Source organism: Dermacentor andersoni, chromosome 1 (genome assembly GCF_023375885.2).
Source record: "Dermacentor andersoni chromosome 1, qqDerAnde1_hic_scaffold, whole genome shotgun sequence".
Lineage (NCBI taxonomy): Eukaryota > Metazoa > Arthropoda > Arachnida > Ixodida > Ixodidae > Dermacentor > Dermacentor andersoni.
Window position 1 is genome coordinate 316005601 of NC_092814.1, and position 27986 is coordinate 316033586.

General features: G+C 45.6%; 1 long non-coding RNA gene across 4 annotated transcripts in view; it reads right to left on the minus strand.

Moving 5' to 3' along the window:
• LOC129380999 (uncharacterized) overlaps positions 1–27986 on the minus strand; it is a 105465-nt gene that overhangs the window by 55836 nt on the left and 21643 nt on the right. The window contains exon 5 of one of the 4 annotated variants that reach the window (XR_008609239.2): positions 2239–2583. The exons of the other annotated variants lie outside the window; for them this stretch is intronic. This is a non-coding gene — a long non-coding RNA (uncharacterized lncRNA). Of the gene's footprint in view, positions 1–2238; positions 2584–27986 lie in introns of those variants that run through there. 4 annotated transcript variants of the gene reach the window in all.

A 27986-nucleotide genomic window follows, 5' to 3' on the forward strand; every position in this document is an offset into this window, starting at 1 on the left:
GTAATTTTATACCGTGTTCCAGCTCGCGATCATGCTGTGTAATCCGCTTGTGTCTGCCTCAGTGTTCGTGTATCACTGACTTATAGCACTAGTCAAGTGTTTTCGTGCACAGCGCGCAAAATTGTGCGCTGCGCGAAATGAAACAAACGCAACGGCTAGCGCACGACACAGTCAGCAGAGATGCACCGTGCAGAAAAAAAAAAGCAAGGAAAAAATAAAGAAGGTGGGTAGTGACGCATGCGTCACACGATCCTTGGGCTCTGGTATGGGAGAACGGAGCGAAGGAATTTCGCTTGCGGAAGCTAGACGGGGCAAGTGGCGAAAGTGTCTATGTGGGCGGTGACGCTCGCCTACTGAAATCATGGGTTCGCGGCACTGAAATATTTCTGTATCGGCTATTAATGAACCAACTTGGAAAATTTTGCGGCAGAACGCTCCCTAGAGATCACGTAGCAACTTCCAGCGTATAGACGAAATTTTCTATGTGGCCTCCATGGTGAGCGGCCCGGTGTTCCAGCTACCTTTAGCCAATCTGTCTACCAAAAAAAAAAAAGATTTAAAAAAGATACACCGACGATTACACCCGCCGTGGTTGCTTAGTAGGGGTGGTAAGCACGAGGTCGCGGGATCGAATACCGGCCACGGCGGCCGCATTTCGATGGGGGCGAAATGCGAACACACCCGTGTACTTAGATTTAGGTGCACGCTGAAGAACCCCAGGTGGCCCTAATCTTCGGAGTTCCCCACTACGGCGTGCTCATAATGAGATCGTGGTTTTGACAAGTAAACCCCATAATTTAATTAAGTCACCGACGGTTACGATACTCTCTAATGCGAAATTTGAGCTCAGTTGTATGAGTGTTTTCATTTCTCTATGTATTGGCTGGCGCCGACAATCTGTATCGTGCAGCACGTTGCAAACGGAGCGAAGTTTGGCGTGACTGCCTCGCTAATCGGGAGATCGCGAGATGCAGCGCGTGGATGACGCGTGGGCGCGATTCACAGCTGCCGCCGCAGACACACTTCCGCTCATGCAGTGCTTTGTTCCATATATGGTATCGGTGGCGTCATCGGTGAACAGACGGCGCGCACTACTCTGGCGCCATACCGTAGCCATCGTCGCCGCAAAGCCCTTCTTGCGCGGCACTAAGCTTTTCTTCTCACGCTTTCGCCATACCCTCCGCTATCCGCCTCATGGTTCCGCTTGTTGCAGGCCTGCGCGTCCCGTGCCTTGACGCCAGCTACGTAACCACTGCACGTCCCAGGCGACGCGCCTCTCCCAAGCCTCCCCAGTTTGCTGCTTAGCGTTCGCTACGTAGCGCGCTCAGGGCTTGCACGAAGCTACACATCCGCTTTTTTTTTAGTGCGGTCAAGAAGTGGCGTGTAAAAATTATGGATTATCGTTGAGGTGTGAAAAAAGACAATTATAAAGAGAGAAGGACGATAACGCTTGAAAAATACCGTCTCATGGCGTTCGCTTCGGGTACTGTTGCGTACTCCAGGGTAGCGTATCGTACTGCTGCCGAGAAGTAGCGACGCCTGCTTATTGAAGCTCGACCGACGTTACTTATTGGGTAGCGTGGCGTTGTCGGCGGGCTGCAGGCATCTGATAGACCATGGCGACCAAGCAAGGGCAAGACAATTTCTAGTGCGAAACTTGCACGGTTTAATCAAAGGTAGATGAAAGAAAATGAGAAGAGCATGAAGTGTTCAAAAGTAAATTTCGGAGCCCCTTAAATAGGCTCTCTACAATCGTGGGCGGGATCTTGCTGGCCCCTCCTCCTCTGGTTATACCGAGTATGCTGCAAAGAGGAGGTCGTCTCGCCTCCTGGAATTGTAGGAAGTTCTCCTCTAGGTCCAATTCGAGGAAAGGGCCTCTCTAAACTGGCACGCACGCGCACACACACACACACACACACACACACACACACACACACACGCAAAAGAGGCCTGTACACTGCGGGGCTTCTGGCAGACAGGCAGACACTCGAAATGGTCATGGCGAATTAGGAAGCCACGCTTCATTTCGACGAGGCCTGGTGGAAGAAGGTCAGGTGAGAGAAAGTTCTTTGTGCACGAGGTGCGGGACGCCAACAATAGCAGGCGAAGTCACGCCTCATTTCGACGATGCAGGGTGAGAGATGGTCGGTTGAAATTCCTTCCAACACGTGGTGCCAGACGCTAACCCTAACAGTACACAGAGGAGCTAATGTGTACAAATGCAATATGCTGAGAAGATTCACAAAACGGGACACAATTTTATTTTCTACAATCATGATCAAAGCACAAGAAACAACAGCCAAGAACAACCGTTTCTCATTTTCCCTTCTTCGCAACCGTCTTTAATTTACGTGCATTTGCATCAGCTTTTGCAGCACCAGCAGCCGTGTTACTTCTGCTCTTGCAATAATTGTTGAGGATTATGTTTGTGTCCCATCTTGCTAACATACCAACCACAAGGTCAGGTTCATGGCCATTTTCACATGAATGTAGTTCTTCGAAGTCTGGCAGGCTTTCAATTAGAAGGTGCTTCACAACGACTCTCTGATTTGACATCTCCAGGAACAGTGTGGAATTTTCGGGCTGTAACAGTTTGTTTACAACTACTTCAGCGTGCAAATGGTAAATACACATGCACTAGAAAACTTTAGCCCCCCTCGACTGAGGTTCCCTGTGAGAGAGTGTATATCTGTGTTTCTCTCAGCATCTCTCTCAACAACCAACTTCCTGCAGTTATCGCACTTCAAGACCTTTAAAACAGCGTGCACACAAAAGCCTGCCACATAGCCAAACACAGCCACACGTGAGCTCAGCTTGTCCACGTCACCAGACTTCACGGTAATGTCGAAACACAAGTGTGCAGCACTCTGAGGAGAAACTTTATCAATGTCGAACAGGTCGTCATCGCTTACTACAGGGAGGGTGTTCTGCAGTCGAAGTCTGCCTTCATACTCATAGAGTTGCCGGATGCTAATGTGATAATGGCCTCCTGCCATCTGCCTGTACTGGCCGAACCTATGTTCGAGACCATCTGTCTGTACCTTCCCAAGAAGCACGCACTTGTAGCCAAGTTTAACAAGGCAGTACTTCGTGAATTCCAGCAAAGCGTAGGCTGAATGCCTCAAAGCAGTAAGAGTTTCTCTTGTCAGAGTGCCATTCATCATCATCATCAGCGTGGCTACGTCCACTGCAGGGCAAAGGCCTCTCCCATACTTCTCCAACTACCTCAGTTATGTGCCAACTGTGGCCATGTTGTCCCTGCAAACTTCTTAATCTCATCCGCCCACCTAACTTTTTGCCGCCCCCTGCTATGCTTCCAGAGTGCCATTATCATGCTTATAAATCTCCCACATATCCAGCCAAGTCACCAAGGCATCTAGAAAGGTCAACTTAGGGTCATCTGTCAAGCATGAAACTGGCTGCTTGTACACATCACGATAATGATACCCTATGTGCGGTGTTTTAACATTGATAATTTTCCACCATTGAACTACTATCCAGATAAAATTCGCAGTCTCCTTAGCATGTGGAAATGCTGGCAAGTCACTGTGGGCATCTAATGCTTCAGCAATAAGTTCATTCATCATCATCATCAGCCTGGTTACGTCCACTGCAGGGCAAAGGCCTCTCCCATACTTCTCCAACTACCCCGGTCATGTACTAATTGTGGCCTTGTTGTCCCTGCAAACTTCTTAATCTCATCCGCCCACCTAATTTTCTGCCGCCCTCTGCTACGCTTCCCTTCCCTTGGAATCCATTCCGTAACTCTTAATGACCATCGGTTATCTTCTCTCCTCATTACGTGTCCTGCCCATGCCCATTTCTTTTTCTTGATTTCAACTAAGATATCATTAACTCGTGTTTGTTCCCTCAACCAATCAGCTGTTTTCTTATCCCTTAACGTTACACCTATCATTCTTCTTTCCATAGCTTGTTGCGTCGTCCTCAATTTAAGTAGAACCCTTTTCGTAAGCCTCCATGTTTCTGCCCCGTACGTGAGTAATGGTAAGACACAGCTGTTATAAACTTTTCTCTTAAGGGATAATGGCAACCTGCTCTTCATGATCTGAGAATGCCTGCCAAATGCGCCCCAGCCCATTCTAATTCTTCTGATTATTTCAGTCTCATGATCCGGATCTGCAGTCACTACCTGTCCTAAGTAGATGTATTCCCTTACCACTTCCAGTGCCTCACTACCTATCGTAAACTGCTGTTCTCTTCCGAGACTGTTAAACATTACTTTAGTTTTCTGCAAATTAATTTTTAGACCCACCCTTTGGCTTTGCCTCACCAGGTCAGTGAGCAGGCATTGCAGCTGGTCCCCTGAGTTACTAAGGTATTCTCCATTAACACTTATCCCCAATTCTTCCCAATCCAGGTCTCTGAATACCTCCTGTAAACACGCTGTGAATAGCATCGGAGAGATCGTATCTCCCTGCCTGACGCCTTTCTTTATTGGGATTTTGTTGCTTTCTTTATGGAGGACTACGGTGGCTGTGGAGCCGCTACAGATATCTTTCAGTACTTTTACATACGGCTCGTCTACAGCCCGATTTCGCGATGCCTCCATGACTGCGGAGGTTTCGAGTGAATCAAACGCTTTCTCGTAATCAATGAAAGCTATATATAAAGGTTGGTTATAAGTTCATTAAACACTTGTAAAGCGAGCTTGACATTCACATGGCACTTTCAAAGACATTACACTCATAAACTGCATAGAAGCCATTCAAAATCACGCAGCGCGTTTCATCTGATCAAACTACTCCTGACATGCTAGTGTTACTTCAATGAAAACAACACTTAACTTGTCAGAACTTTCTTTCCATCGTAGATGCTTCCCACCTTTCGCTTTTTCATAGAATCTACCACCACAACCCCTTGTTGAAAGATCAGCTTATCACCCAACCATCATACATATCATCTCGCTTTGACCAGTTTCAAAGTTGTGTGCCGTCTTCACGTACTAAACTTTGTAGCAATGCATTCATCCCTAGCACAAACAAAGATTGGAACGACCTTCTCGCCACCGTTGCAGCCATCCTGGATACCGACACCTTCAAAACCACCATTCATGAAACGTCACGTTGAATATGTCGTTGTATATTGGACAAATGTTTTATGTTCACCCACTCCTTTCTGTAATACCTTCGGGCCTTGAAAGTATGTTAACTAAATAAAAAAAAAAAAAAAACTCAAGCATTCGCCCTGTCCTAGGACCTGTGTACAAAGTGTTTCGTTGAAGGCATGATCCCTCGAAGTACAGCGCGCATACCTGCATGCAAAGAAACCGAAATGCTACATATGGGTCTCGTCTGACTAAAAATGACTAATCGAGTTTGCACTTCAAGGACACTATAGAAGCGCAATGTAACAAAAACTTTATCTTGTTCTGTAATTACTTGAACATGCTGGCACACAGCACTTGTTCGGCATGTCAAGACCGGCATATGCCACAAAACTTGGGCGAACGGCAACCAAATAAGACGAAGAAATCGCACACAACTGCAGCACACACACACACACACCACACAAAGTAAATATGGCGGGCAGTGGACTTGTGCACCAGTGCAGACGGGGCGAGTGAGACAGCCCAAAGGACGGGAGGAAGTGACATCATGATGGAAAGCGCAGGCCTTACAGAGCCCCTCATCACGCCACACAGCAAGTTTTGGTTATACGCTGGAAGTTGTTACGTGTCCTCTAGGAAGCATTCTGCCACAAAATTTTTAAAATCGGCTCATTAATAGTCGAGATATAAATATTTCAGTGCCGCGAACCCATCATTTCAGGAGGCGAGCTCCACTGCCAAGCGAGACGCTCTCTCCACTTGCCCTGTCTAGCCTCTGCAAGCGAAATTCCTTCCCTGCTTTCTCCCATACCAGACCTTGAGGATCGCGTGAAGCATACGTCACGGGCCTTGCCTTCATTTTCTTTTTCTCCTTGCTTTTTTGCGTCGCGGCGCACTAATGCTGATAGCGTCGCGCGCAAGCTGTTGAGATTATCTCGTTTCGCGGAGCGCACGATTTTGCGCGCTGTGCACAAGGACACCTGACTAGCGGTATAAGTCAGTGCTACACGAATACTGAGGCAGACACAAGTGGATCACAGAGCATGACCCCGCTGGAACACGGTAGAAAATGACACCGCTTCGGTGTCTGAGCGTGCGACATCATGACATGGGAACATATGACACTAATATCACTTACATATTTGCAACTGTACTAACAACACATCTTACTTTTATATACCGTTGTATAGAGGAAAGCCATTACCCGATGACATATTTTTCGTGTGCACAGATGGCACCGTTGTTGTGCCACGCATGACACAGTTGGAGCTAAATTTAGCATCAGGCTCAGCGTTTAGAGAGGCGTATCTCTGCAGTGTGCTTGCCGATCAGAAGTGATGGCGTTTGAGAGAGCTAACTCTGCCAAATTAGGTATATTCCATCGAACCCAAACCTGTGCTGATAAGGAGTTATAAGTATTACATGTGTGCAATTTGTTGCAGAAATTGTGAGGCGAAAGCGTCAAACGGCTCGTTGAGCGAGAATGTCGGTGTCTGTAGCAGCAAAATGGCACTAAATTCCCATTGGCTAGTACGCCATGTCATGAACGCGCCTTGACGGAGCAAAGCGGGCGAAAGGGGACACCTGGTGCAGCACTAGCGCGCCAGGTGTTGCTTGAGGGGAAAGTGCATTGCCACGACCCACGTCACGCTCGCTATCACGAGCCTTGGCTGTCATCGGCACGTGCCTCGTGAGAGCAAGCTCTCGCTTGTGTTCTAACTGCGTCTCGGTAAGGCCAAATCAAAACGAGCCAAGCGTCTCAACACGCTAGCTTGCCCATGAGGAGTTCATAACTCGAAGGACCGCTCTGCTGGCATTCAATTGCACTTTAATGCTTTCGCATTCACAGCTCATAAGTGCTTAGGTGTCCTCTGATTTTTTCGATGTCTGTCTACAGAGCAATAGAGCTCTTCAGGCTAGATCCTACCGCTGCAGGCGTTGTCTACGGGATGCCAATGGTTCTCCCTTTACGATGTCGCACAAGTCTGAAGCCTTTATTCTCCAGATATGTGTTGTCTGTTACTTCACCATCATGAATGAGCATAGACTCGTCATCCGTTTCTGCAGTATCATTTCAATACATTCACGGTTGCTCTCATCCTTTGTCGGTTGGCTCTGGCCCAGTGTCACGTCAGGTGTATTCATGACGGAGTTCCCGCTGCTATACGATGGGGCTCCCGTGGTTCCTTTCGAAGCGGCGGGTAAGGAAGGCCCCACCGACCTTCAGTAGGGAACGTGTCTTCGCGAGTCGACTGACGTCTCGCACGATTACAGTTCACAAAACGCAACAAAGATGCAAAAAACCAAGAAGTGAGAGAGCAATGGGACTGGATCACTTAACAAAATTTCGGAGGCGTATTCACGAACACGGCAGTCCAAGGCATATCAGACTATGTAGTCAATCTTAAAATTAAAATAAATTGACAATGAAATGTTCTGTGCGTCGTTGGATTCGAAAGCCACTGACTTAGCCGTCATTTATTTACACGTGGTCCCGAAACCCAATGCTCTTTTTTGCCGCCATACAATCGCTCTGCAAGCGGCCTTTGCAAGTACTTTGGTACAGGCCGTTCACAAATACGGCAGTACCCATTTCGCAGAATTTGGCTGGTTTTAATTTACAACAGAGAAAAAAGCTCGAGAACAAGTTAAGGACCATGAATAGGGCGATGGAACAAAGAATGTTAGGCGTAACGTTAAGAAACAGAAAGAGAGCAGTGTGGATCAGAGAGCAAACGGGGATAGCCGATATTTTACTTGACATTTAAGGGCCCCTCATCAGGCCCAATAGCAAATTTTGGTTATACGGTGGAAGTTGTTGCGTGCCCTCTAGGTAGCGTTCTGCTGCAAAAATTTGTCATATCGGCTCATTAATAGCCGAAATAGAAATATTTCAGTGCCGCGAACCCATGATTTCAGGAGGCTAGCTCCAGTGCCAAGTGAGACACTCTCTCCACTCACCCTGTCTAGTCTCCACAAGCGAAATTCCTTCCCTGCGTTCTCCCATACTAGACCTTGAGGATCGTGTGATGCATACGTCACAGGCCCCGCCTTTATTTTTTTTCATCCTCACTTTTTTTTTCCATCGCGGCGCACTTCCGCTGACGGCGCCGCACGCGAGCTGCTGTGATTGTCTCGTCGCATGATTTTGCGCACTGGGCACGAGGATACCTGACTAGCGGTATAAGTCAGTGCTACACGAATACTGAGGAAGACACAAGCGGATTACAGAGCATAATCCTGCACTGGAACTAGGTAGAAAATGACATAGTTTCAGTGTCTGCGCGCGCAACTGCACGACGTGGGAACAAGCAGATGAAATGGAAGTACATCTCTCTTGCTGCAGTGCGAAGTAAAACAAAAACATGCAGACATTCGGTTTCTGCATTTTATTATTTCTCTAAGCTTTAATTCGTCTGTTCAAGCAACATATTACACGAGTAACGGATGATGCCTTGAGCAATTTTCGAAGTCATGTGTCACCACAAGCGACGTCACAGTGCAAACAGGTGTATGTAGACGCACTAGCACGTGTACGTCATTCTCCGGCTTGGAGCGCGGCGGCCGCATGAAGGGAAAACGGTGTACGGTTTGAAATTTCAGATCTTTCCGCGGCGCGTAGCAATGTAATACTTTGCACACACGATCGTTATCGCGCAATGTATGCTCTGTGCTTGTCAGCTCAAAATGGCCAGACCTGGTCAGACTTTAAGAGGTAAAAATATTGGGTAGGCCATGTAATGCGTACGGTATTTAACCGGTGGATCATTACAGTTATTGAATGGGTGCCAAAGGAAGGGAAGCGCAGTCGAGGACGACAGAAGATTAGTTGGGATGATGAAATTAGGAAATTCGCAGGCGCTAGTTGGAATTGGTTGGCACAGGATGGGGGTAATTGAAGATCGCAGGGAAAGGCCTTCGTTCTGCAGTGGACAGATAGGCTAATGATGATGATGAATGTTCCACTGTTTTCGCGAAGCCACCGCATCATCTATAAAAGCGCGCTTGTAAGTTCGCAATGTCCATGCCTAGGTCTTCAAGGGGTAAAATTTGCTAACACTATAGCTGCCGCAGCTGCTGCTGGGTTAGCTGATATGTGGCTCGAACAAGGGTTACAAACAAAAGTTAGTTCAATATAATGCCCTGGAGCACTGCTGTATGCTGGGCATGTTGGTACTCCAACTTGGAAAAAATTTTTAGTTCCAGCAGACGAGGACGGAAGGAAGACCTGGACAACACAATTCACTAACCAACAAATTTATTGCCAGAAAAAGATCACCTTTATACACCATGCACAGTAGCACCACACATCATCAATATGCCAAAATGAGTTTTCAAGAAGGCCATTTGTTTATCTAGCAGCTTGCAGAGCTTTCACCACTCTGATAGCCTGTGCCTCAATGATTTCGTGCATATGTTTAGGTACGTTCGACTCGCCTGCACCGCATGAATCAGTTCATGAGGTGCTGCACCCTGCCATTCGTTTAAGTGGTGCAGCACTGGCGCCCTCTGAACCACGCCGTTTGCTTCAAAAGGTGCAGGAAAGGTGCAGAGCTGGTTCACGATTTTGCTGCACCCTCTCTACTGTCGATGCCAACTTGGTGCAGACGTACTGGCACGTAGGCTCTAGGCTTATATATCCAACATGTGTGTTGGTCAGAGAACTCAAGCTGGATATCTAAAAACCGCAGTGGTCTTTCAGCGGGCAAATAAGCTAATAAGCCCTTGCTACCGTACAACTTCGCCCATTTCAAACTTGTTAAAAGGAGCATTGCTAACTTATGTGTTGGAACTGCTTTAAAAAAAGTCCTGCTGTCACAAGATTTACACAGGCCTGAAAAATCAATCGGAATGGTTATGTAAAGCACGGTTTCTGAAGTCATTGCAGGTTTCTGTAGCCAAGGGGTGCTGAAAAGATGTCGTGTAGAAAATAACACTTGGGACACAGCAAATGAACAGACGCAAAACAAACGAAAGGTAGTGGTTGTGCCTTATCTACACAGGACAGCATACTATTTTTTTAAAATTGCTAGTCATGTGAACACAAACATTGTTTTTTTAAAGCTCCAGATAAACTTAGCAGACTGGGTCGGTTGACAGACCTGTGCCAAAAATCTGCAGTTGGGCATTCCAAAAGGCATCGAAATCTTTTTATGGATTGTGAAAAGGCAGCGGTGTACGAGTTTCCGCTGCTTTTGCGTTAAGAAGTACATAGGACTGACAGGTCAATGTCTTAATGACCGCTTAAGAGCATAGTTTAAATGTGAAGAATTACCATGATGGTCATGTGTCTGTTCACTGTCACGAATGTGGCTGCACTCCTTTGCTTGATGATTGTGTAGTTTTGGCCAGGCACAGCGATAAAGGTGTGCGCGAAATTATTGAGGCACAGGGCTATCAATCGAAGTGGTGAAAGCTGTGTAGCACTCCATCTATCAACATGCTAGATAAAGAAATGGCCTGTTTGGAAAACTTAGTTTGACATATTGATGAGGTGTGGCGCTACTGTGCATGGCGTATAAAGGCGTTTTTGTTCTGGGAATAAATTTGTTGAAGTTAGGGAATTGTGTTGTCTATGTCTTCTTTCTGTCCTCGTCTGCTGGTGCTAAAATGTTTTCCAAATCAGTGCCCTGGAATATTTCCAACTGACACAGCGTTAGTGAAATGAATTACGATGAAGTATGCAGTCAATTCATCAGGGCTAAGGTGTGATTGCATGTTGCCTGCCAGAGCTAGCAGGAAGGAGACAATGAGAAGAGATGAAATGAGAAACAGAATGAATGGTTCATAAACTTCCGGCAACTGTCCAGTACCTCAGGGAGCACAGAAGCACTACTAAACAGGCTTGTTTGTGTTAGTACATGTATTTTCAAAGTATAACTTTTATTGTTCTAAAGGCAGTGCACTTGACAGTGCACACGTGAACAAACCCTAAATCACACAAACACGAGCGCTCGTGTTTATGCAATTTAGTCTTTTTCTGTGTGTCAATAAGTATGCTGCCTTTAGAACAATAACGGCCAACCAACTAGCAGACCAATAGCTCTTCAGCAAGTACAACTGACCTCTTCCCTGCAGGCACTCCATCTCAACTACTTAAGTTGCCACTGTTCTACAATGACTTGGGGAATGTCACTGTGAAGAATAAGCAGGGTCATAAAGATGCCATTTATTCTACAGGTTGTTCTCTTTATGGGCTCTCGCCTCACTGAATGTGCAGAGTCAGCCTGGATGCTACATCATGCCATCAAAGCCCAGCTGGATTTCTATAATACCAATACCAAAGCAAAAAGTGCCAGCCTTCGACCATCTCTACCTAGAAGCCTGGATACGCTCTCATTGCGGCCAACTCGTTTTGACTACTTGGCTTGCTACTGTTCTGCGACCAGATGGGGCGCATAATCACAAGGTTTATGGTCATAAAGATGCCATACCTTTTCAACAGGTCAGTGTACTTGCCGAGGAGGTATTGGTTGGCTAGTTGGTTGGCCATTATTGTTCTAAAGGCAGCACACTTGTTGAAACCCAGAAAGAACATTAAATCGCACAAACGCAAGCGCTCGTGTGATTTAGCGTTCGTCCATTCACCAACAAGTGCATTGTTAAGAGAACAATAAAGGTCAGTTGTACTTTGCGAATACATGTAGTAATAACATAAACAGGCCTTTTTAGTGGCGGTGTAGTGCTCCCTGAAGTGCTAGACAGTCGCCAGAAATTTATTAACCATTTATTCTGTTTTTAATTCAGTCAACTGCAATTTGGCTGCATTCTTAGATCAATGCCAACAGAACCACCAATTACCGACTTCCCACCAGCCTCTCACGGAATTTACATTATGCAGAAAACTCAGCTGCTTGTTTTAGTTATTACACAGCTTGAAAGAATTTGTGATCTACATCAACAAACCTGTGAATCGCGGCCACGGCGGCCGCATTTCGATGGGGGCGGAATGCGAAAACACCCGTGTATTTAGATTTAGGTGCACGTTAAAGAACCCCAGGTGGTCGAAATTTCTGGAGTCCTCCACTACAGGGTGCCTCATAATCAGAAAGTGGTTTTGGCATGTAAAGCCCCATAATTTAATTTTTAACAAACCTGTGGCTTGTCATACAGAGAGAAAACTCATGCAGAAAGTAAAGTAACAGGAACGAGTATCACACAGTTGGTTCAAGGGACTCTTTGGTGTTGACAATGGTTAAGCGAGAATTAAAGTAATGAGGGGCTCACTAGGTTTACACATTGGCTAACCACCGTATAGACTCATGTAAGGGCCGCACCCCCAACTTGGCAGCCCAAAATTTGGTGAGAAAAAAAAATTTCCAACGGAGAAGCAATTGTGTTCGGTGCCCAGGTGCCACGTGGATCGCTGAATTTCTACGTGCTGCGTACTTCTGCATGCTGCTACTAGATGGCAGAGCCATCTAGTAGCCGCATATAGTATCTAAAGTCATCTAGTAGCAGCCCTTACAAGGGACCAAACCAAGGACCAAACCTTTGGTTGGGTCCCGTGTACGGACCACACCTCATTAAAATTGCGAAAAAAAGTGAGGCCCTTACACGAGTCTGTACGGTATCTCAGGCAGTGCAGCAGTACACATGATTGAGAATACTAGGACCAAACCACACACTAGCCATCGCACCAACTGGATGTAGAACTGCAGCAAAAGAAGCACATGCCCATCCATAACTAAGTTCCGTATTTGAAAAGGCCTTCAGTGCTGACACTAACTGAAATTAAAAGAACAGTTTCATTCTGCTCTGAGACAATGCTGGAATGGTCAAATAAACAAAAGAATGTTCACATGGAGCAGCGCACCGCACTGCACTAACACATGGTGCTGCAATATTCTCTCTCCCATTTCGACTCACAATGGTCATAGGCAGCGATGACAGATGAATTTAAGTAAACAAACATATGGACCTCTAGCAACTAGTGCAATAACAGGATCACTTATCCAAAAATAACCACGCAGAAGTGAAGCACTAAATTCAAAGAATTTTTTTAATGAAGCCAGTTTAAATTAAAGAGGCATTGTGACCACTTTCTTAGCACGCAAAGAAAACGATTGCTATCTGTATAGGGCATATGCTATCTGCCCTACCTTATCACGACAGCACGAACACACGCAGTGCAGTTAGCACTTATCACATATTTGCCTATATAAGGGCGTGCCAATAAACCCTGCTTTCATTCTTGTTCCTGCCATCATGCAGTTGCCTTGATCCTTTACGAGACGCACACCGCTATCAATGCATGGTGTCAGAAGTGGGCACTTCAGGTTGAAGTGTGGTTCGGACGAAGCAACAACGATGGAACTGCTGAAGGCACCGTCATCCTTGCGAATGACGGGCAACCTCTCCAAGAAGTGCAAGCACTTTAAACAGAAGTTTGACCTGTTCCTCGTGGCGACAACGACGAAGAAGCAACCTCACAGTGAATTTTTAGAAATGGTTTTAGGTGCAGAAAATAAGACACGGACAACACGGACAGGCGCACACTTGCAACTGATTTTTATTTTCCCCGAAGCTTTACTTATATTCCCTCAGGCATGCGAACAGGAACATACACAGGTGAGGTCACATGAGATAAACACCAAACCTAATCATATCATTGTGCAATCAATGTGTTTAACACGTTCAAGGTTGAAGCACAGGAATGAAAGAAAGGCTACGTGACAATTGTTGAAAAGTTCAAGTCCTACTGTTCCGAGGTTAGCAACGAAGTGCATGAACGTGCCTGTTTCGCTCATGGAAGCAGGCACAAGAGGAACTGTTCAAAAAATTTGTTCGAGAACTCAAAAATAAAGCTGCGCAGTGCAATTTTGGAGACCAGAGTGATTCAATGAATTAAGATCAAACAGTGTTCAGCACAAATAACCCCCAAATTGTGCGAAAGAAATGCTGTACGAACAGAAGCTGATGTTAGGGAAGGCGGAAGAATGTTGCAAGGTAGCCGAATCAGTGGTGCAACCAAACAAGGTCTGGAGGGCTACAGACAGCCACACTGATGCTATTTGAGGGCCCACACCTGGACTTTTTCAAAAAGCAAAAACGCCCAAGATGGCAACAAGCAGTACCGCTGCAAAAAGTGCGACCGACGGCAAAGACCAAGGCAGTGTCCGGCATGAGGAAAGAAATGCAACTTTATGCCATTTGCTTCACCATTTTACGGTGACAGTCCAGGAACGTCTAAAATTGCCGAAGTCACCAAAGACTTTGATGATAACTTCAACATCCTTGAGGTAGGTGTTGGGAAGAGAGACAGCAAAGACTGGATAGAGGAAGCTGAGGTCGTGGGCAAGAAAGTCTCCTTCAAAGCAGACACCAGGTCACAGGCCAGCCTGCTGCCATTTTTGGCGTACCAGAAAATACGTGCAGCGGAACAGTTGACGGCTACCAGCTCTGTGCTACGAGCACACAATGGAGACGTCATGACCCACCTCGGTGCAACATTGCAGGAAGTAATCATACGTAATGCTTCCACCACTGTGCAGTTCTTTATCATCAGACATGGTAGTCAAGCCATACTAGGACTGAATGCAAGTGAAGCCTTAGGCAAGCTTTTCCAATGCACAGCAGCCACTAGAGGCACTTCTACAAAATACAAAGCAGTGATGAATTTCAAGCACCTCTTCCAGGGATTAGGCTGCTTGAAGCAACCATACAGCATGGTCTTGCAACCAGCAGGGGTCCCCGTCATCCAACCAGCTTGGCGTACCTCCCTGTCTCTGCGGGGTGCCTTCAGGACGAGCTATGAAGACTGAGGTGCGAGGCCATCACGTAAAAGAGAACGATTCCATGGACTGGCAGCCTTTTGGTCATAGTCAAGAAAACAGACGGCAGAATTAGGATTTGCATGGAACCAAGAATAATTAATGAGCACATAAAAAGACAGCACTTCCAGCTCCCAAGGCGTGATGACATGGAAGGGGAATTGGCCGGTTCCACTGTATTTAGTTGCTTGGATGCAAATTCTGGCTTTCACCAGATTGCACTTGATGAACAGACGTCCAAGATATGCACTTTTGCTACTCTTTTTGGCAGGTCCCGTTACCTTCAATTGCTGTTCGGCATCGTCTCAGTGCCTGAAATTTTCCAAAGGACAATGAGTCAAGTATTTGGGGGTCTTCCAGGTGTACATGTGTAAAATGACAACATTTTGGTGTGGGGAGCAAACAAACAGGAGCTAGATCAGAGATTCGTGGTGGTCTTGAAAGCGGCCGAAAAAGCAGGCTTAACATTCCATGCTAAAAAATGCTAGTTTGGTGCTACAGAAATAGTTTCTTGGCAACATCATTGGACATGAAGACACCTCACCAGACCTAAAGCTTGTCAAAAGCTTGCCTGACACGCCGGAACCCAAAAACAAAAGCGATGTTCAGCAAATGCTTGGTGTGCTCAACTACTTTGCAAAGTACATGCCATGCTTGTCTGAGTGGACTGCGCTTCTTCGAGCACTTATCAAAACACACTCAGTGTTTGAGTGGACTGAAAGCACAGGATCTCACAGATTCTGAGCATGATGCCTGTGCTTGCTATCTTTGATCCTTGGAGGCAGTCCATGATAACGTGCGATGCATCAGAAGGCGGCGTGGGTGCAGCGCTTTTGCAGTGTCCCTATGGTGGAGAGTGGTGGCCAGTGGCATGTGCATCCCATGTGCTAATGCAAGCTGAGCAGTGTTCTACGCAGACTGAAAGGAGACGCTCAGCATTTCATTCAGCTGTGAGAAATTTCACCAATTCGCGTACGGGCACAAAGTGTTTATTGAGACTGACCATAAACCACTCCTATCCATTGCTGTGAACGGGATTTGTTATGTGCCTCCCCACCTCTGATAGTCTGCAGGATGAACTAAAGCCGTTTTCGTCAGAGCTTTCCATTGTGAACCGAATATTGCTAAAAGGAACCAAAGTGGTCATACCAAAGAGCATGTAACGTGAAATTCAAGGACGAATTCGTGCTGGACACCTGGGATTGCAGAAATACAAAGCAAGAGCACAACATCTAGTTTTTTGGCCTGGGCTCAGCGACGACATCTCCCTGCTGATTCAGAGTTACCCCACTTGTCGGAAGTTTTCCTACAAGCAACTGAAACAACCGTTACTCATGCGCCCAGTCCTACTCTGCACATGATTTCGAGTTGGCGTGGACATTTTTTCGTTTAGAGGAAGTTCGTACATCATAGCATTTGACGTGCTTTCGAACTTCCCAGAAGTCCAGAAGCTCTGCGGCACCACTGCAAGAAAAACAATTGCTGCACTCAGCGCCATGTCTGCCAGGTATGGTGTACCTCTAGAGGTGTGCACCGACAACTAGCCACAGTTTTCAAGTTACTAATTGGCAGGATTCGCAAAAAATACAACTTTGCTCATGTTACATCAAGTCCGCACTTCCCACAGTCCAACGGTCTGGCAAAGAAAGGGGCAGAGATTGTGAAGTGCCTCCTGAAGAAAAATAAAGACTCACGCGAAGACTTTCTGCTAGGCATGCTGGCATACTGCTCTACCTCGCTTAAGGACAGCCGATCACCCAGAGAACTTCTTCAAGGCAGGCATCTCAGGTTGAATGTACCAGACTTTGGCGACATGCAGTCTACAGCGGTCGAGAAATATCGTCAGGACAGAAGCATGAAGCCTTTATCACCCTTGGAGAAAGGGTTGATCGTAAGCTTTAGGGATGCAATATGGTCCCCGAAGGGAACTGCGATTGGAAGAACTTCTCCAAGGTGCTACGAGGTGGAAATGAATTAGTCGGGTGTTTAGATGTAACAAACGGCATCTCCTTCAGACTTGCGAACAGTGGGCAGCAGACATAAGTGATGATGACGACTGCGGTTCATCCAAGAGTATGTCTGTTGACTCTGGTGCACCTGCATCGAGTAGCTAGTTGATGTTACATCGCGCCAGCCTAAACATCCTCATCAACAACTGTCATCCACCAATGGTGCAGCACCTACAACTACATTGTACCACGTGCTGTCAACTCCTCCCAGGCCAACACTGGTCCCGAGGTCGCAGAGTCAAGCCACCACAGTGGTCTCGTTACGATGCGACATTTAATCAATTAACCTGAACTGTTGTGCTTCTTCATTACTCCTCAGAGGATGTATCGGGCATGCGCTGTCTGACCTACCTTATCACGACAGCGTGAACACACCCAGTGAAGTTAGCACTGTTATTACGCGTTTGCCTATATAACGGCATGCCAATAAACCCTGCTTTCATTCTTGTTCCTGCAACCATGTAGTTGCCTCGATCCTCTACAAGACACACGCCACTATCAATACACAATCTGTAGACAATGCTGCCACGAACATGCAAGTCAAATACCATGGCAATATATTCATTGAAAAGCATCACACCTGCTCCTGTGTGTTCTTAGTACTAAAGAAAATGCATTGCAGTGCCCCTTTAAACTTAAAAGTTAAATGTTATGCTTATCATGCAGATTCTGGGAAAGCCTGTGTTAAATTAAGAAGAAAAAAACTGCCGAACACTGGCTGATCTCCGACTACAATAATTAACTTATGCTAAGCCAGGGGTTCTTTTCAATCTGCAAGCCAATAACTCACCAAATAATCTAAAGCCCTGCCCTGCAACCCCCCCGCCACCCCCATTTCTCTTGTTTTCCATCATGCTACAGGCTTCTCAATTGCTGCTCATGAACAGCAATATGCTAATATTCCATGTTATTGTTCTTCTCTCATGTTATGTTGTCGTAATGCTCTTCATTCTGATGTAGAAGCAGAAGAAGAGATTACAACAGAATCAACAGCAAATGGTGTACATGATGGCATGTAGGGATGTGCGAATAGTAATTGTTGAGACCAACTTGAATACCAATCAAATATGATGCCAGATGGAAATTGAATCGAATATTGCATACTTTTCTAACAATGTAGTCATCAGCATAAAAACACATTCTCATCCTAGGATCCAGAATGTTAGATAGTTTCTGCCACTACATTGCACGTTATAAGGTACAGTTTATTAAAAGCAAAAATCGAGCATTAGGAACAAACAAACGCTTTGTATGCAAACTGAGAACTCTTTGGAGTCCTCAGACTGCAAACATAATGCATGCATAATGCAGTCGTGCATTATAAGAATGAAGTTTAAAAAGGCAGTCTTGTGGGCCATTTAGCATATGTGTATATGTTCAAGACTAAATAGGAAATGGACATTGTGTGTAGTATTTGTAGAGACAAAACAGCAGACTTTTTCTTTTTATTTGGAATGATCACAGTTAATAATGCCCCTATTATATTAAATACTAATGATGCAATTAAGCGTGCTCGGATATAATCTGAGACAAACACCCAGGTACGGCACCCAAATATATTATTACGGTATCATTTACCAAACAATGCTCACTACAGAACGCTATGTCTGAGCAAAATTTCAGTGCGAGTGATCATGGGTTAGCAAAAAAAGCCGGACTCTCCAAGTGACATAGTGTGCTCAGCATACTCTAGTGCGCAACTTGACTTCTCATTTTATGTTGGCCATAGAGATTAAATTTACCACATTTTTACCTGAAATATTTGAAAACCATTATTAAAATATTCACATTTGTTAACAGTGACTATTTGATACCGACACAATATCAAATAGGTCAATGTCCAATTTGGTATTGAAAAGTTTCAAATATTTGCATATCCCTAAAATGGTGCGGCTTGAGGCCTAGCATTCCAAGGCCAGCTCTACATTGTTGGATGTCCAGTCCAGAGTAACTGACGCCGCACGCCACTTGGTCTTGTACCAGGCAAGTGTTCCCGCTAAGGGAACCAGTCCAGGGCACTTGGCATGATAAACCGCATGAGATAAGCAAGCACCTTGGCTTGTCCTTCTGCTGGACACCTTGTCCGCTGCTGAAAAGGCGCCCCTGAAAGCCGACGGTTAGGCTGCTTCGTGCACAGGCACAACATGTCACGCCGGACATCTGGTCTACGAGTCAAGGGGCAGCACACGCAGGGGTGCCATTTCTTCTACACAGAGATGGCACAGAGCCACCTGAACCTCATGAGCCTGGTCCCCCATCCTTGAGGATTGTCAGGATGACAGCAGTCCCAGTCCCCTTTGTCAACAATCTCAATGACTGCAGTTACCGTGAAAACTGTAGGCTGCATGGTGACTTCAACTGTTGTGTTTCTGCTCACGTGAAATTTGCCGTGTTTAACTGTGTCACATCATTAATGTATTTTTACGTCCGTGCACATCAATTGTTAACTATTATTGCACTCCAGTGTTCCGCACAGTTTATTTTTGGAGTAGTCCTGGGCCAAACCTCATTTGCTTCCATCACAATGTTTATAATCTGTTCTCTAGTTAGAACAATATACATAGGGTGAATCTGCTGCATTTAGGAAAAAACTCATGTCAGTACAAATAGCTGCTTTTGTTGATAAAAAATGAGCTTTCCATTGACTTTTTTTTTTGTGACAGCAGTTGCTTTACGGATAAGCAGTTTCAATGCAACTTTCAGTGCTGCTTGGCATGTTGTGACCTATACTTGGTTTTTATCAACACCTCTGCAGAACACAGAGAAATTGAGAGCAAGGCTGAGCATCAGCCCTTCAAATCTCAAAGCTGCTTGGTGTATAGGCTGGCACCCGTATTTTCCTTTCATAGATATATCTGCAGAGAACCAGACTTGGTTTGAGCATGCTGCATGCTGCGCAAAGAGAACAATGATATGATGGCCACAGTAAAAAGGATGTGTACCATGATGCAATGCCAAGCCTAGTGTAAAATCATTGTGATACCAATTTCTATGCTGTGCACGAGAAATAGAATGTTGACCAGCCATGCTGAACATGGGAGGATTACAGGTTTCCTGACCATAGGCTTTCAGTTTCCACATGGGAGAAATGTGTTTTCCGGCACAGTCAAATTATAACTCAAAGATAGTCATGTGCACAGATTGTGTATAGATTGTATCTTGCATGCCTTATGGCAAAAATAAATCAAAGACTAATTAGTTTCACTTCAACCAAGGGAAAATGGCAGTGGGCCAATAAAGAGGGGACAATTCATTGCACTTCATGCGGGCACTTCTGTGTACACATGTCAGCAAGTAAGCCGTAGGCACACTCATGTCGGGTATGTATGTGTTCTTTTTGCACAGCAAGAGCCCCAGTTATGCACGTGGATGCAATAACATCACATCTGTCCCACAGTGTAAGTTAGCCAGGACAATGTGTATCAGTGGCACAGAGTGCCGTTCGAGAAGCTGATAAAGGATCTGTGCAAAAAGCATGCCTTTAAAAATTTACTTTTATACAGGCATGGAGAAGGAACTGTGCTCTTACATTGTATCATACAAAGTCTGCTTGGTCTTACTAAAACAAAATTTGGAATATCCAATAAAAGTTCACCTGAAGGCCTCACAAGGCTTCCTTTCGTTATGCTAGGATGTCTACAGGAAATACAAAATGGTTTTTGCACTAAAAGAAGTGGACAGAGAGAGAGGGGGTTACAGGAAACACCATGCACCCCCCTTTCTTTGTCCGAGTCTTCTAGTGCAAAAACCATTTCGCAGTGCACAGCAAACTCGCCCAAATCATCACTTTTATTGCAGGAAATAGGTTTGTGGCCATCAGGTCATACAAGATGTTTGCCAACAAAATGTGCATGTACTACTTCAGGAGTGTATATGCCAGTGGCAAGTGCCAAAGGTACATCTATGGGACATAGTTTTTTGTAGATCTGTGCTCTCAGAACAAACAAACGCTATAATTGCCACAGTGGTTTCATCTGTCAAAACTGCCTCATGCCTCTGTGCTCGCCAAGTGTATTGAAGGACTTCATGGTTGTCCCTTTTTTGCAATCACAAACAGCTGCCCAGTGTGTGCTTTAAAAAGAACATTTTATGCTCATTCTCCCCAAGCTCCTGAGCCCTTTTGTGACTACCTACTGAATGTCTTGTGACCTACAGCTTGACAACCACAGTAAAATCCATAGGTTTCTTGTGCCAGTTTCTGCTCACTGCAGCTGGAGGATCTTCACTGCCGCCAAAAATCAGGAGCACATCTTTGTGCAATGAATATATTTACAATAATCACATATTATATACAAAAAGGCAAATGGGGAGGATATGCAGTCATTAGATAGGGGCCAGTTTGCTTCGGCCACACTTGGCCCAGTGTCTGCTGCTCAACTCTCAACTCCCAAGTAAAAACTTGCACGAAACTTTTCCCGTGCTCGCCTCCACCTCCCCTCTCTCTCTGTCAAACTGACCTTCTACTTAACAAACGGGTTTGGCGGTGGCTCCCATGGGTCAACCAGTCAACTCACTCCAACTGGGCACACAGTGGACATTGGCCTTTCGAGGCACGTTCCTGCCTCTCCTTTCTTCAATTGTGCACCCCAACTGAGTAGGTGCGCAGCATACCTTACAACCACTGTGCTAAGCAATGATATTGATAACTTTTGGGTAGCTTTTTCATGTTCTCAATGTGAGTCATAGATCCCTGTGATTGCTACACTTAGATAACTTGAAAATTTGATCATCACAAATGAGCTGTGACTGCTACAGCACATGTGCACGTACCATTTTTCCGACCAAAAAGGTTTGAATGCCAACCAAGTTATTTCGGAACTTTAAGAGCAGCTACACGAAAGTCACAAGCTAAAATTGACTGATAATAAACAGTACCAGTCACTCCAGCCAAGGGTTTACTGTCATAGTACGGAACTATTATGACTCGCAGGCTGCAATTCTTGAATTGCAATAATCAGACATTGCTACAGTCGGTGGGAAAAGTTTGCAGCACAGGGGTCTCGCAGAAAGGCTTACTTTCTTAACATTTCTTGCCTGCAGCCAGTAAAACTGTGCAACATTATCTTGTTCTTGTATACTGCTAGTATAGATTGGAATTTCAAATACCAAGCTGTGTGCTCAAAGTGTGGAAATATTCAGCTTTTGCTCAGATTCTGTGCTTCATAAACTTTGGACACTCATAGTACACATTGCACTGGTAAGTCATGAGAGTTCGTTAAAGAACCCCTCATCAGGGCCCATTGTAAATTTTCGTTTTACGCTGGCAGTAGTGAACGGCCGTACATAGCGAGTTCTATCACAAGACTTTTTCAAATTGGTTCATTAATAGCAGAAACAGAAGAAATTGAAACGTTGCAAGGTGGTGGAACCCAGAGGCGAGCTACCCTACCCACAGCAGCTGCTCTCTCCTACTGTCTTAAATAGACTCCACAAGCTACTCCACAGGTACTTCTCTGCATTTATTTACTGTGGCGAGGAAAATATATGTCGCCTTGAAGAAGACAAGTCCCCTCGTCGAAACGTTGTATATACTATGGCAAGAAAAGCATATGTCGCCTTGAAGAACACAAGTCCACTTGTCGAAATGTTGGTATATACAGTTGATCCCGGATATGTCGAACTCAAAGCGGATCGCGAAATAGTTCGATATATCGATAATTCAAAATATAAAATATGCATGTAAAAAGCTTCTCTAACAACTCCACACATCTCAAGGCAGTTTCCCGATGTCGTGACTAACGGGAACTTACCGATCTGTGCCTCCAAGGTGCATAAAGAAACAAAAACACAGCGCGATGACCAGAGCACTTTATTTCGGAAGAAAAAAATCTGTGACCTTTGCTTGCTTTTTCTTCTGCACCATCAAGTTCATCAAGCTGTCCTCAAGCTTGTTGACAGTGTCCAAATGAGAAAGACCAGCTCCTTGCATTGTACCACAACAGCGGCGAATGACGCTGAAAGCTGGTGCAAGTTCAGCTGCAGTGCATGGTGGTTGGTCCTCTCTGTCAGAACCTTCGCTGCTGCTCGAGTCTGCGTCCTCGTCACCCATGATGTCAGCCACAATCTCCGCATCAGCGCGATTCACTACAGCTTGCATGCCGTCGTCAGCACTGACGAAATCGCGTGCTGTAACGCCGCCTGCGATGGCGCCTGGGAATGCCGAGAGCTCGCGAAATTCGCTGTCCACGCACCCAGTGTCATCATCTTCACTGTCAAGACATCCGTCGTCCACCAGTGCCACCAGTGAAGCTTTCTTCTCCGAAGGCCACAGCAAACCATTTGGCCTTCTCCATGAGCATGGGCCGTCAACAGGTATGTACTTGGTACGTGTCTCCAAAAATCAGGCGTACAATGCCTTCTCGACCTTGTCAAAGGTTGGGACGCGCACACGACACGCTCCAGGGCGACTGGACTGCACTGCCTTCAGCTTAACATTGGCTTTGTTCTTGAGGATCGTACTCAGGGTGTTGCGAGGAATTCCGAATGCCACGGCGACCGACGAATTTTTCTCGCCAGCCTGCACCCGTCGAATGATGTCCGCCTTTGTCGAAAAATCAAAATTCTTGCGTTCTTTTCGCGGCCATGGCTCCGGAACACGTGCCAAAAGTGGAAAGAAAAACGCACTGCACCACACGAGTCTCAAGCTTTCGCGTTGGCCTCGTAAATAAAAGGAACAAAGCGTATAGAAAGACGCATCGCTCCGCGTCTCTGCACTACCCCAAGCCCAAGCTGCTCTGACCTCATTTGTCTCGCTGTGCCAGCGGGGTCAGCCAACTAAAACACAGGAAACAGGTGCCTGCGGTCAGCGTGGTTTCTCCCTCCCACTTCCCTTTCACACCTAATCGCACTCCAAGTGCTCCTCGTCGCGTGCCTTTTACCCACACGCCCCTTTCTCAGAGTGCGGGGCGGTGCGCGTGAGATCGCGGGAACATCGCGAGAGCTTTGTGAGGAGAAGTGCACTTGCGGAGGTGGGATACGATGGGAGAAGCGCACTTGCCGGGGCGCAGCTCAGCACGGAGTTCGATACATCGATATGCCGATGCACGGGAGTTCTATATACGCGAACAATAGCGCTATACTTTTGCATGGGATTCCCAAGGGGATTTTTTAACTGTTTGATATAGGCAATAATTCGATATATCCGGGTTCGATATATCCGGGATCGGCTGTACTGTGGTGAGGAAAGCATATGTCGCCTTGAAGAAAAGTCCACTTGTCGAAACAGCTCCTGCTTGCACCTTGTTCTTGTTGTGCTCATCTCTCTGCATTTTGCCATACCATGCCATACCAGAGTTGAGAGGCCGAGTCACGCTTACATCACAACCCCCACCTCTCTTTCTTTCTTTCTCTTCCTTTTTCCCTTTTTCTTTTTTTTTTTGCTGCGTGGCACAGCAGCTGTGTGCTGCAATCTCACAGTATCGGATGCTCGATGATCAAATGTTGGCACCTGCTTGAGCACCAGTAAGCTGATGTCATTAGGAGTGGTTGTGGCTGGTTTTGCAAAAGAGTATGGGAACCAGGGGCAGTATTCGGTTCGAACTGGAACCGCTTCACTCTGGCTATTAGGTCAATCAGAGAAAGAGTGGAACATCACAGTGCGAGGGAGACCAATCAAAGATCAGCAATCTGCCAGAAGTTAATGTCATCATTCCTGTTTGTACTTTGGGGACAATATATAGTAATTGAGAGACATTGCTAATTCAATAAAAAATATTGCTTTGTATAAGATACTTGCACATCCAGTAATAACTGTGAGCTTATGATGCGGACCGTCGCTGGAGTTTAATTTTATACTGCATTGTCTTATTAAGTACAAAAAGTCACGTGGTCACAAAGACCCGCCGGCAGCCGGTAGCTGGTCTATACATAACACGAGTATGCAAACGAGGTCGAGGCATGTGAAGCGAGAAATGACACACGGCAACCTGAAAACAATACCATTACGTTTTGTAAAACGAGTCATTATCGGGAAGACATCGCAATGCTTTTGCCTTCATTCGCATAGGAATACCTAAGTGCCATCGACTTTGTTTTTCTCTTGCTGGGTGGTGCATGATACATTAATGAATCAAGGTGACTCTCTTTCTTTGGGTGTAGGCAGCGACTTTCATAAGATTTCGTTTCACCAAGGCTGAGCTTTTCAGGTCGGACAATTGCGATGAGAGTTCCGTCCCCACATCCCACAACTTCGGGAATCTCGCACTCATCAAGAAAGCATCCTTTGACTGCGGCTTTCTCCTGTGGTCACGGAGGAAATCTTGGCCCCATTTCTTTCTTTTACGACAACTGTAATGCCACTCAATATGGCTGTAATCATGCAACTGACTGACGGTTGCAACAACCCAACTGATTCATTCCAGACGCACTGCTGAAAACTCCCAGTGGCAAAAAATTCACTGATGATTACGATGCTCCCTAATGCGAAATTTGAGTGCAGCTCTATGCGTGTTTTCATATCGCTACACAGTGGCTGGCACGGATATTCTGTCGCATGTGGCATGTTGCGAATGGAGTGAAGTGTGGCACAACTGCCTCGCTAATTGGAAGATTATGAGAGGCAGCACGTGGGTGACGCGTGGACACGATTTACTGCAGCTGCCGCAGACAGACCTCTGCTCATGCAGCGCTTTGTTTCCACACATGGTATTGGTGCACAAGCTCGCTGCATGCCATCGGCGTGTTACCCTGGTACCATCTCGTAGTGGTCTTTATCGTAGAGCTCACCTTGCACGGCACTATGTTTTTCTTCTCCCACTTTTGTCACACCCTCCTCCAGTTTTCGCATCATGGTACCGCTGCACCCTCCTCCTCCGGTTTCCTTTTTGTGCTCTCTTCACTATCACCATTTTTCATCAACCACTGCGCCTCACGTTCACTCTTTTATTTTTCACTATGCTCGTTTGCTTGGTTACGCCAACGCCGACGCTCAATGAAGGAATGAGCGTAAGAGCTGAGCTCTAAAAAAAGCGCAGCACGCACAGCACTTTAGTTGCAGTGTCAACACCACTAAATCTTTTTGGTCGAAGATTTTAGTCTAGTTCGTTTCATCACAAAGCAATCACACTGTGTCTTTGGAGAGCCTACAGCCCCTTCAGAACACTTTCTTGCTCATGTTCTATGCGTCAGGCCATTGCCTCTTATCGCATCATTGCCATTGTCTTTTGGCAACGCTCGCCAGCAACACAACCAAAGGAGCCACCACTGGCATCTCTGTCTTGTCATGTTGGCCAGCGTGAGAGTAGCTTGCGGCCACAGTTGCCTTAGCAACCGTCTAAACAGTGCTCCTTACTGTCACAGAATAGAGCTTAAGGGTGTCGAATTGAACTGGAACTGAACCAAAAACTGGAGCTGAACCATTATTTTCAGCTGAACCAGAACCAAACCATTATTTTTCCGCCATCTGGAAACCCGAGCTGGAACTTATTGAAGGAAACATTCTGAACTGGTTCGACAAACAGCTCAGAAGTCCCTGTGTACCAGTGTTGCAATAGTGATTTGTTGACAGATTTAGCAACTTGTCTTTCTAGCAACAAATTTTTCTATTAAGTGACCAGTGACTTTTTTTATCAACATGACAGAAGAATTTGCAACATTTAAAGGACTGTAAATTAGGAACAATTCGAAAACCACTTTCTAGAGAATGCATTTTATTATTCAAAAACTACATGCAAGTGGCCAAAATTGGCTGTGCGATGCATGGGCTGTGTGACCATGATGAAAGAACGTCTTTCGAAAGATAACATGCGCACGTTTTCCATTTTTTTGGCTAGTAAGTTTTGTGTAGAGGCAGCACACGACGATGGAGCACTTTGTATTCTTAAGAACAAAACACTCAGGTTTATTTCGAAATGTTCAACGTTTCAAAAACTTCCTTGCGTAAAAAGAGCGCAAACGTGAGCTAATGTTTTAAAATCCCTAGGAGTGCACTGAAGAACAGTTGCTTTCACATTGGTCTTCACATTGCGCTTCACAGCATGGTGGCCTTAACGGGATTCACATTGCGCTGACAAAATGAATGCTCTTTTAAAGTGATTTGAGTGGGTCATGTAACACTGCGGGTTCGGCACCTTTACTTTCGATTGGCAAACATTTGCAAGTGTAGGGCTAAGTAAGTTTGGCAAAACCTACAGCAATAAACTTTATGGCGAGATTCAGAATGCAGCAGGTAAACAATAAGACGGATCGACTTTGGAAAAGTGCAGATATTGGATTGGGTGGGCTTGTTCAAGCTTAGTCTGAACAGGCTGCTTCTTTTTCTCATTGCTTTTGGACGAATTATCATGGGGCGATTTCATCTACATCGAAGTGTGGAAGCGCATTATTTGACCTAGATATATGCCATGTAATTGTCATTGCCAGCGTTAACATGTGACCAAGCACGCATCACAAAATCTAGCTCGCCTTTCAGGAGCGGGAAGGACTGGTAAATTTTCTGGGGTAATGTGGACCTAGTGGCCTTTCGTGCTGGGAAAATCAGATAACTCTTGTTTATCGGAATCATGCTGCATTTTTTAACCTTACAATCTGAAGGTAAACACAGAATTTTTGCTGTCATTGTCCGTTGTTTATAAGTATTAAAGCTAAAGTTCTATACATTTTGCTGGTAAATTCACTGCTTATTCTTCACCTGTATGGACGATAGACAAATGTGAAACTTGTTGGCAGACAATTTATGCCACACTAGCCTATATTACAGTTTTCCTAAATACCTACGTCATTTAAAATTCACTCAAATGTCTTGGCGACAATTTTGTTCCACTTTAGCAACACGAAAAGAGAGAGAGAGAGAGGCTACACTGCTGTGAACCCTTTGCTAGGCACGTCAGACGGGAAACACTGAACAAAGGCTCAAAGCCTCCCGTAACCGACAAGCAACTCCCATGCTGCAGGCAAGATTAAAATAACTTTACCTCAACTTAGTTCTGACAATCACGTAAATTTTTGTGCAACCAAGGCTGGTTGAAGTGCACATGGCCATAAGATAATTGATCTCCATCAACTACCGTATTTACTTGCATAATGATTGCACTCGCGTAATGATCGCACCCGTGAATTTTGTCAACAAAATTCAATTTTTTTTTTCTTTCCCGTGTAATGATCGCACCCTGAACTTGTTGCAGCGATATGTCATGTGCC